The sequence below is a fragment of the Castanea sativa genome, chromosome 12, assembly GCF_040712315.1.
Source record: "Castanea sativa cultivar Marrone di Chiusa Pesio chromosome 12, ASM4071231v1".
Taxonomy (NCBI): domain Eukaryota; kingdom Viridiplantae; phylum Streptophyta; class Magnoliopsida; order Fagales; family Fagaceae; genus Castanea; species Castanea sativa.
The window spans coordinates 14,879,021-14,891,344 of record NC_134024.1 but is presented as its reverse complement, the minus strand read 5'-3'; positions in this window follow the sequence as shown (position 1 = coordinate 14,891,344).

Here is a 12,324-nt window from a genome sequence, read left to right as displayed (position 1 = left end):
CTCACTAACTTGACCAACCCCAAAAGTGAGCTAATCTAATCTTGTCGATTATATTTGCAAGCAATTGTTTAAATATTTATCAACTCAACAATAAAAATAAAGGGTACTCTTATTTACAATGTCTTTGTTTTTTTTTTTTTCTTCTTCTTTTGACAACTATTTCCAATGTTTTTCTTATGAGTTATGACCATTGCAAAATTATTCTTGTTTTGTCGCTTGCCAAGAAAATGACATAACAAAGTATATATTAATTAAAGCAACAAAAAGACGAAAATGTAGCAGCCCTAGAGCTCGATTTGATAAAGATGTATATGAAGTAAAGATAAGTGTTTAAGCTTTGAAAATTAATTAGAAAAGAAGTCTTTTGAATGGATTTGTCATACTAGAATTTCAATATCTTATTTATTTTCAAGAAATTAGTTTAATTAATGAATTCAAGAAAAAATTTTGAAGACTAATTAAAGACTTGCTGCCACGGGAACTATATAAGATTCAGTAAGTTGAATTCTTGTTTTATTATTTTCTTAATACTTTTTATCTATACGAGATTATAATTGTAATGTTTGGTTTATTACTTTAATTTTTGTTTTCCACTTAAATGTCTCCTATCATATGATCATAATGACACAACAACCGATAAAAAGAAAAAGAAAAGTTTGTCCATTTCAATTATAAAATGGAGAAAAAGGTTTTGTTGCATGCATCGAAGCACTACTGAGGTTCCTCGTGTACATTGGCTTTGTCAATTATCACGTTGGATATCTCCTATGATTGAAAAGTTTTGACGGTTTGTAATATTGATTATGAAAGCAAACACTTTCTCAAATGTAGTAAAACTGTAAAAGCAACAGGTTTCATGTTATTAGTCAAGTTTTTAGGCGAAAATGGGAGAAATTATAAGATGCTCGTGGTTGACCATGTCATTTGTTTACTATTTTACTAAAAGACTCCCACCTATTTTAAATTGCTAAGTAGTTTCTATTAAAATTTTTTTTTTCTGATAGCATTTTTAAACATGTGTGAGTTTTTTAGTGAAATGGTGGACAAATGACGTGGTCTACCATGAGGATTATGTAATTTCTTCGAAAGTAGGAAAATCTAAAAGTCCAAGCATTTGATCATGATTGAGCTTATCTAAGATTTTTTTTTTTGGGTGAAGAAAGCTGATAATTGCATTAAAGAAAAGCCATGTTAGCTTGGATGATAGCAGAGCAGTGAGAAGGAACATCCTCCATTTACACTGAAGAATCTATGACATAAATAGCATGTCTAGCTAGGTTATGAGCATCGAAATTTCCTTGACGATGTACATGAGAGAAGATAATGTGTCTATAGAATTCCGCATAAGATTTTGTTGGAAAATCAGGTTTTGCATCTTATAGAAAACACATAGCGGAAGCAACAAACACGAATATACTTGATTCATGAGAGAGAACATGTAACCTTAAATTCTAGAATAAAGAATAGAAAGCGTACCTTGATGCAGTGAAATTCAAAACCAAGACTTGAGAATACCTTTAATCAACATCCCAATTCTACATGGTGTCCGAGAAGAGTGGTCTCTCAATCAGTCTTTATGTACATTAATTTTCCTTTGAAAAAAGGTATTCCAAAGACGCTGTTGAGAAAAAACTGTTTTCTTTTCTTTTAATCATATGTACATATTAACTACCCTTGGTAGTTACTTTATTTAATAACTCTTATTAAATAAAAACTGATTATCTAATTGGGTTAGCCTTTTAGGTCTGCCTAATTGGATTTTAGTTTGCAGCTTGAGATGAGACCAAAGGGAACAAATAATACTCTAACTCCAATGGGCCTTAGGCTTATCTGCCAACTTTTGATAAGTCCAAAATTACTATTAATTATATTTAATACCACTATATAAATATAATTGTACTCTAGACCTTATTAATAAATTATATTTCAAGACTCTAATGATACCATTTGACCCTCCATGAAATATCCATAGTGAACAAAGTCATAATGAACTGTCACTTTGTAAACAACTATTTTATCCTTGAGTACCCAGTTTAATCTTTTAGTTATTCATATTTATTGAAATCCAATTTCAATAAATATAAACTTTAGTAATTCCTTACTAAAGTGAGCGCCCTGAATAATCAGTTCCCATTAAACTTATCTCAACGGAATATTTCGTGTCTCTATAAAAAGAGATTATGGATTCTATATTGAGAATATGTGTTTCCTTAACACTACGTGTAGTTACCCAACATACTGAGGTTTTGACCGTTAATATTAGATCTCACTTCTGATGTATCAAAGTAACCTACATTTCATGATCAGGTTCACTATCTTCTTAGGATTGAGATTCTATGAAATTAGAAGTTGTGAGATTAATCATTCAGGTGGCAGTTGTTGATTGAATAATTAATCTCAAAGTGGTCCAGTTCAATATGTCTTAATACTTAAGACACATCAATTCATCAACTAGAAGTCTCCACTTCTATTATCAAGAAAAACCATCTTAGTTAATGTGTTATAATCTTTGTAGATGAAACGCCCAATTTCATCACCGACTACTAACTACATTTTGAGTTTACAAGAAATTTGTGATTTATATCTTCTATGACTAAATCACATAAATCACATACAATATGCTTCAAGGACTATGATAATGTCTCATTACTTCATTTACAAATAATCTCATATAATTAAAATTTTTTTAATTATTTATGACATGCCAATAAATTGAATTTTAGGGTATAAAGCCCAACAGATTTTGCATCTGCAATTAAATGGCCATAGGATGCCAGAGAAGAGGTAAATGAATTTAACGCAGAGATGATGAACTTGGAGTCACCTTCTAAGACTGCATCCGAGATACCTATTTAACGTGCAAACTCCTACCATAACTTCGATATCAGCCACTGAATGAGGAAGTACGTTCTAAGATAAAGTAGCTACCACAAAACCCCTTTCATTTCTGATGATCACCCTAATGCCAGCTTGGTTCGACTCGTTAAACATGGCTCCATCAAAATTTATTTTGACCAAACCTATTGATGGTGGAGTCCAATGAACTTGAGGCCGAGGATTTTAAATCCATTTAATTTAGTTGATCATAAATTTTAAAATCCTATGTGGTAGAGTACCCCATAAACTCTAAAAGATCTTGATCCTATCAATCCTTCTTTCCATAAAAGCATTGAAACATTTGTGGGCAAAGTCTCATCACCTATAGATCCAACTACAAAATAATAATAAGTGCAACAACTCTATTAATATGAACCCATTATAATAGCAGAATAGATTGGTATATAACTATATATGTTAATTTTTCCCTTTATTGTCACTCATTTCTTAACCGTCAAGAATAGCAACTCATTGAACGTAACCCAAATTTTGAGTATAAGCACGTAAATATAACATTTTTGTAGTTTCTGTTTTGATATTTTCTAGATATTGAGCTAGGGTCTATGCTTCCTAATTAGATTTGCACCTCTTAGTCTAAACAACTTTATTAGGGAGGAAAAGGAATAGGAATAGGAATTTAATGAAAATTGTAAATTGTGCGCAAAGATGATGCATACAAATTCTTATATAGTGTTAGGGTCAATTTTGTTAGGGACATATTTTATGTAATTGGTTTATTCTTTGACAAAATGCACTTTACTTGTAATTGGGTAGATCTAAGATGAGTTTAAGACTTCAAGAAACATGTTGTTCAAGTCAAGTGTTAAAGTCATGAAGATCTGACTAAGAAACAAGTGAAGAAGAGCTGTTCATTAAAGCTCGACAGATATCTCGACAAAATTCTTTCTATTGAGATTTAATGTTGAAACTCGACACAAGCTGTTTTTGTCGAAACTTATGAAATCAGATGTTCTAGATCTAATTTTCAGGCCTAGCTTATGTATTTGTGTAAGGTTTCTTTTCTCACAACTCTAGACATATATAAGGCTTATTTTAAAGGCCGTTACAAGTGGATGCTAAGAGAATACAAGCAGATTGTAACCTAGTTCATTATTCTCTCTGTAGAAGTTACTGCGTCTTTACGCCAAGGGTTTTGTGATCAAGGAGCTTCTTGATCTTCATTGTTGATGAACTGAAGAACTTTGTAGCCAACATCTTCTTCAAGTTGCTGGAGTTAGTCACGTACTGGGATTCGTGCATCATTGATTAGTCACGTAATGAGATTCGTGCATTGAACGGAAAGATTGCCGCTACAACACAAGTCAAATTGGGTATTGGAGTAAGAGTTCAACTATAGGTTGGTATTTCGGGATAGACCATAAGGTTTGGTAAGATTTCTTATACTTGTAACTACTTGTGATTGATAATAGTGGATTCTTGGAAGTGGTGACCTTAAATTCACCCGGTAAGTTTTTGCCTCGGTGGTTTTCCCTATTCGTAAACAAATTGCCCGTGTCAAATTTATTTTCCGTTGCATTTAATTTAGTTGGTGATTTGTTTGTGCTACCACGCCATTGCATGTAATTTGATCTAATTAATTAACTTGGGTAATTAATTAATTTGCAAGGGGTCAATTCATTTTAACCCAACAAATTTAGAGTTGGCAAATTCCATGTCATAGTTTCAAATTTATTTGCATTGATTTCCATGTAACTTTTTCATTTGAGTTGTAATCAAGGAAGAAGATCTTAAAGAGAGGGTTTAAGATCTAGATCGAATGAAGTCTAAAGTGTCAAGTGAGATGTCAGGGGAGTAAATTAAATTGAGCCATAGAGTGGCTCGCTCAACAGCTGCCTATCACCTCAATAGAGCGAGCTACCTAAAAACTTGCCATAATAGAAATTCTGAATTGAAGAGTAACCATCCACCCATTGATTTGTATTTACTATAAAAAAGAAAAATAAACCCTAATCCCCAGAGAACGAAGGTAGAGACTTCTATAACCTTTGAGAGAAAGCATATATTCTCTTATACCTTCACCCTCTCCCACTGAACATCATTAAGAGGAGAATTTCACAAAAAACACTGAGTGAGAGCTTGAGTGCTTTTGGATGGTTGAAAACCACAAAGATCATTATTAGAAATCTCAAGAGACCTTGAAGTGTTCGAGTGATCAGTTTTGTAGTCTACGTTGCAACTTGCGTTTGGGGACCCTGAAGAGAAACAATGATGTAGTTTGTTGCTAGCAAGAGCTAGAGGCTCAAGTACATGTACATTGCATAACTGGATATTTTGTATGTCTTTATGCACTGCAACTATCTTTATAGTGGATTCCGCTTACTAGGTTAGGCCTCGGAGAATTTTTATCCTTGATGGGTTTCTCTCCATAGTTCATAATCACATCACGTCTTGTGTGTGTGTTGTGGTTTATTTACCGTTGTGTTATCCATGATACTTACAAACTGGATTTGAATTAATCAGTTAAAATCAATAGCCAAGTTGTTCTAGAGGTCTTAATGTAATTAATATATGATACTCCATTTGTCTCACTTTGTTTGTCATGTTTGAAAAGTTAAAATTTTTAAGAAAATATTATTTATTGCCTTGTCTGCCTTATAAAATTGTATAAATTTACAAAATTGCCCTTAAATAAATTTATCAGTTTAAAAAAAAAAAAGAGTTATTCTTAATGAGGCAACTAAAAAGGTGTCCTAATTAAATTGATTTTTTAAAATATTTGTTAGTTTTCTTTTCAAATAGTTTTGAAAATAAAGTAGGGGTATAATAGGAATATTAGTAAATTAATTAATTTTATTTTTAAAAACAGGACAACATTTTGGGACATCCCAATATAGAATAGAGGACAAACAAACTCGGATAGAGGGAGTATATTATTTCTTTTAAGGTGAAGTTATCTTTTCTTTTTAAGGTATGCTAGGAGGCAATTATTGTTCAAATTTCTCATCCCTCAACTATCGAATTATAAAATTAAAAAAAAAAGTTTATTTTTCTTTTTGGAAAGTGTACATTGTAACTTGTTATTAAATATTTGCTATTTTTTAATGTGTATTTTAGGACACTCGTTTAGCAGGAACCTTGGCAGATTTCTAAGGTCCTTGGGTAATAGGAACAAAATTTGACAACTTATGTAGGGTTCATTATATTGATTGTAGAGATATTTATTAATCCCCTTTGATGGTTTAGGTTAAAGTATGTTATTCTTTGGAAATAAAATAATTTAGTTTCTCCAATGGTGGGTAAAGTGGAAAAATTAATTGAAGGCACGCTCTGTTGGCAGTTGGCAGTTGGCACAAAATTAATCTATGCAGTAGTAGTGTATGGCAGATAATCAATGTGATATATATATATATATATATATATATATATATATATATATATATATATATATATATAAAAGCATTAAGAAACATGTACACATAATCAATGAGCACTCAAACATGTAGATGTTTAATGTTAATCAACAGGTTAAAACAGTGGAAGAAGCAAGAAAACAAGAAAAGGTACAGATAGATAGGAGAAGAAGGTAGAATAGGTCGGGCATCCAATCTATGATAAAAATCCCAAAAAATGTCGTTTTATGTGAAAGAATTAATTGTTTTGTGCACAAAATGTTTTGTTTGGATAGTTGGATATGAGAAGTGATGCCAGAACAAACAACAAATGGTTTCCACGTGATGCGGGCCTTTTGGAAGGTAGTACGGGAATGGGAGTGTCATTGTCCTTACTTGTGGCGGCTGTGCCTTTGTGCTTTGTGGAGAGAGAGAAAAACAAAGAAAATCTAAGACAGCCACTTTGAGACCAAGTACCCAACCACTTGGCCAATCCCGCTAGATTGTCAAATTGTATTTACTATTTAGTCTCATTGACAACAAAATGTAGAAATTAATTAACATGTTGGAGGCATATGCTAAACCTTTCTATTATACTCAAAGTTTATATAAATAGCTAATTAAATTTATTAATTAGACCCCACCAATTAATAAAATATGTATATAATACTGTTTATTCCTAGTACGTTATTTATTTAATGCCATTATAATGTGTGTGTGTGAAATTTAAATAAGCAAATGTAAACAATTTGAAATTATAACATGTCATCCATTCCCATAACTAATTAGTCCATCAAGCTCCCTCAAAAAAAAAAAAAAAAAAAAATTTGTCCATCAAGTTTCACATTAGGGCCTAATCATATGACCATATCTCTCTCTCTCTCTTTCTCTCTAATGGCTAAGGCTTTACTTGGGAGGAGGGAATGGAATGGAATGAAAAGAATAATTTTAGAATATTCTTCCCTCCCTTTGTTTGGGAGTTTTAATGGAGGGAATGAAATGGATAGAAGGAAACACTCATTCCTCTCTATTCCCTTAAAACCTCAAATTATCATTCCCCCCGAAATTGGGAGGAATGGGAGGGAATGAAATTAGATTTAATGAATTTTTTACTAAAACTCCCAAAATATCCCTATATATTCAACCCTTTATTTTAAAATAGGGATCTAATAGTAATATTATCATAAATGATTTCATTCCATTCCATCCATGTTACTCCCAAACAAGATTACTTACATTCTATTCATTTTCATTCCTTTATTTTAAAACATCCAATCAAGGTTACTTAATTCCATTCCATTCCATTCTTTTCCATTCTTTTTCCTTACTTAAATACATTCCATTCCATTCCATTCATTTTCATTTGCTTATGATCATTTCATTCCATTCCTTTATGAACTCCCAAGAGGAGCCTAAAAGACCTCTCTCTGCTTATCATTTTCATGGCATTTAGTTTGTACATCTTGGTTAAGCCCTAATAAGCCATCATGCTCCATCAACAACACCCCTCTTCTTCACCCTCAAAACCTCGTAAAGACTCTCTTGGCACCATTGTCGTTGCATTCAACCTACATGCCTTTGTCTCCATCTCTATTTTCGTGAATGCATTTCATCGAGTCTTGAATGATCATCTAGAGAGGAAGAAAAGCATCATCACCTTTCAAACAATGAATATAGAGGCTTCACATTTTGAAGAGTTAGGTCATAGTTGGGTCTTGATGTTGGGATTTTCTATATAAGTTGGCAGTGTGTGAATGATCTAATTTTGATGATAACTTTGCACTGTGTGATGATCGAGATCTATCGATTAGTGGATTGTGTATGATTTGGGTTTGATGATGGCTTGATCGTCGTGAGTTGTGTCCAAGATATGCGTGTATGATAGAATATGTGCATAGGGTTGGTTTGGGACTCATTTAGGTTTTATTTTGGGGTTATGTACTTAAGGTGTTGGAAATTTGGTCTCAATGAGGTTTTCTAATCTAGTGAAATGGGATTGTGTTTGTTGTGGATAGTGGGGGAAGGGAGAATGATGATTAAAGACTTTAAGGCGTGTAGTCGCTGTCTTTAAGACTTGGATTGCCCTCGCTCCAAAGAGTTTGCTAAGAGTTACAGGCAATCAGTCTCTAGGATACAACAAAGCCTAAGTTATTGCATATAGCGATTTTGAAAATACTCAAGCACTTATATAAAATTTGGTATGCAGAAAATATTGCATCTCTTGTAGGAAATAATTTAACATGCCTCTATTTATAGATGTAGTGAGGATTTAAATCAATAGGCTTTATGAAATGATACTAATTAAGGGTTATATCCTTCCAAAGAACAATTGGACCACTTTTGACCACTAGGCACATGAAACCATGTCAAATAGATCAGAAAATCTCAAAAAATGGGAAATAACTAATTTTATTTCGTTAATAGCTAAAGTTTGAGTTAGATTAAATAATGCTCAAGATGATAAGGTTGATGACATAGGTGACATTAAATAATGCTCAGATAATGCTTATATGAAGGAAAGTTAGTGTAACACATTTGGAGAGAATAATAATTTTAGAAAAAAACTTGGTGACTAAAATGAAAATTTTAAAACTTAAGGGACCAAAATGAACATACCACAAACATAAAAAGGCAAAAGGGTAATTCAATTATAAATAATTATGTTTTTGTTATTATTATTTTTTTTTTGGGGGAAAACTATATACTAGATACTTAATTAGTGGTTTTTAATAATATCTTAGTAAATTATACTAAGATAATATAATTATGCTATTAAATTGAAATTTAATGAATATAGTCATTCTTTTAGTCTAGAATTTTCAATTATATATATTAATTAGATCCTACCAATTAATAAAATATGTATATAATACCGTTTATTGCTAGTACTTTATTAATTTATTTAATGCCATTATAAAGTGTGTATGAAATTTATATTCTCTATCAAAGTTCAATATTACCTGCTTCATTCTATTTAAAAATTTATAGTCAAAATTTGGATTTTGATTTGAGTTTTGTACATTTTGTCTCATGTTTTACCAAATAAACAATAAAATTAGTTTATTATTTTTATTTTTAAAACTAACTTTTATCTTTCTTTTATTCCTCACAATTAACAACTAAGTTATATATGTGTAAAGACAATCTCTTCTTTATGAAAATTTCATTTGATGCACCGTATGATAATGGGAAAGACAATTTCTTCTTTACCTTATATATGGGTTTTTTTTTTCTTCTTCTTTTTAAATGGGTTTAATGAACCTCAGTTAATATACCCAATCGCCCTATTAATATGTTGTGATCATATTTAATAATAGGCCTTGGTAAACCTTACTAAGGTAAAGTTTAGGGGTTAAATATGATATGTGATGATCGAGTTGATGTTCACTAAAACTATTAAGGATGTTTGCTCTCCATTCCTAGCATTAGACAAGACCCTACAACTCTATGGTTGGGGATCAGGGTGGCTTCACCCATTCAGAGCCATCTTGAAAGTAGTTGGAAGATGAAAGCTTATCTAGTATGTACGTTTTTAGACCCCTTAAACACAAGCTGTTTAACCTAGTTATTTAGCCAAGTGATTAACTTAGGTAAATTATTCAGATCTAGGTTAAAACAATAACAATCATATCATGTATTATAGCAGCGAAAAATAAAGAACACAACAATATGATAACTCAGGAAAATCAAACCGATAAAAAACCCGAGGAGAATTTAACCAAGTTATTCTCAAGTTAAAACAGATCCACTATGAAAGAATTGAAGTTTTACAATAGCGAATTAGACCACTAACATCCTATTGCTACATCGAGTAGAAAACTTACTACCACGACCACGTAATAGCTCTGAGTCCACAGACTAATTCTTTCTCAGATCCACAACATCCACAAGTATACCACTTGTATTTCTTTAAGCTCTTTATACAGCAACTGAAACGATCACCAAGCTCTCGACATCAATCTTGATCTTGATAACACTAAGTGTGTATGAAGGCAAACATCTCTAGATCTCACAAGAGATTCACACACACAACATAAACAACAACCTAAAAACGTGGCTAGGGTTTTCTCTTTTATACTTAAGCCAAAATATAAAACCCTACACGTCATATGGGCTTGGGCTGAGTTGGAAAATTCTGCATAAAAAAATCTGCATGAGCTTCGATCGATCGAGTATAATTTTCGATCGATCGAGCCTTGCAAAAAGTGAATAGTAATTTTCTGCAATTACTTGATTCCAAATTTACAATACACATACTTTGAGCAACCTAAATCTAGACTCTAAGTTTTGATCATGGTTTGTCAACATTACACATTGAAGTTCTAATACATCTAGATCCTAAATCATTTTTTTATATTTTTTATATAAGATAGAATTTTTACTCTAGCCTAATCTAAGTGTATATGTGTGTGAAGCTCATTCCTAGAAACGTGGACCCCGGCCCTTGCCCTCCACACTCCACAAGTATTTATACCTGTGAAGTGACCATCGCACCAAGAGTGTGCGGTGGTGATCCTAAATCCTTAGAACCTAACATAGTATATTGTAGTATCCACCTAAGGATTCATACCTAAATTTTACCTAAACTAAATATCTTCATGTTTTTCTAAATTTTTTAGTATCTAGCATGTGCATGGCTTTCTTTAAAACTTACCTCCACAGCATTCTGACTCAATTACTTATATATATAGATTTAAGAGTTGGAGATATATATTTGGAATAGAATTTAAATTGAAATTCTATTTTGTATAGGTTAGAGTAGAAATTCTATTTTGTATATATAAAAAAAAACACTCATATTGTCCTCTACAGTCTCTCCTTATGTGTATAATGTTTATAATATCATCAGAAGAATGTTGCAGCGTTTAATGACAAGCACCACGACAAACATCGCAAGTGTCCTTTACTACATTCTATAATACAGAACCTCCAAATCTGCAGGTCCAGAAAAAAAAAAAATTAATACAAGAATATATAAAACCAAAATTATTAACACTTGCAGAAGAATACAATACAAAAGAAAGCTCTGTCAATCCTCAATGGATAGTATGGATTCTAGCTCTCTAAACTAATCCTCAGAATCATTGAACTAGTGGACTACACTTTTTTGGATTTATTGCTGGTTTTAACTGTTCCTTTTTAGGTCCAAGAGCCTCATATGAAGGTTATTGGTTTATGCAGGCCGTGACGTATGATATATCATGCAGCAGTATAGAATCAAATGATTCACTTCAGATTTACATTTACAGTGAGAGTAATGATAGGTGCACAATAAATAAAAATATTGTTACTTTATGGGGGATTTTATTATGTATATATTTTGATTCCCTTAATTTTTTTTTTTTTTTGTATTTCAGTTGTTTGTTGGTAGTTGGTACATTCATTCCAAAATAAATAAATAAATCACAAATGTGGTTAAGTTTATTTGATTGAAATGAGTTGGCTTGTGTTCATTGAACCGGAATAAATATGAACATGACACAACATTTGTCTAACAATGGCCACATGGATTCGTTATTAACATCACTTTTATTCGTACGTATTATCATTGGCAGAGGGAGGGGGCACGCCCCCTCTCTCCCCCCCCCCCCCTGGGTTTTGAAAAAACTCCTCATCTTCTTTGTAATTTCTATGAAAAAAAAAAATTTATATTAGTTTTTACACATTGGCCCCCTCTAAAAAAAAAGTATGGCTTTGCCATTTCATATTACAATATGTCACTTTAACATACACCAATTGTAAAAAGAAAAAAAAAGAAAAAAAGAAAAAAAAATTTCTTGCTCCTCTAGACTTATTGTAATAATTATGCTCACATGGTTGCTAACAACATTATTTCTATAAAACTGGGTTCAGAAGTAGTAGGCTTGTAGCGTAGGTTGATTTGTTTCTCGATTTGGTAATGCAATTAGTTAGAACAGTTTGCCGGTTTGTGCTTAGGAGGTGAATTAGATATTTTTGAAAATCTTGCAAGGGCGATTTTTGTCTTTTACCTTATTTTTTAAGACATGATATGCGCAATGCTAGGACCACAAACAATCACACATCTTTTGCCACAAACTTACAATTAGCCAGGTGGTGAGTTGTAGCAAAATTTATG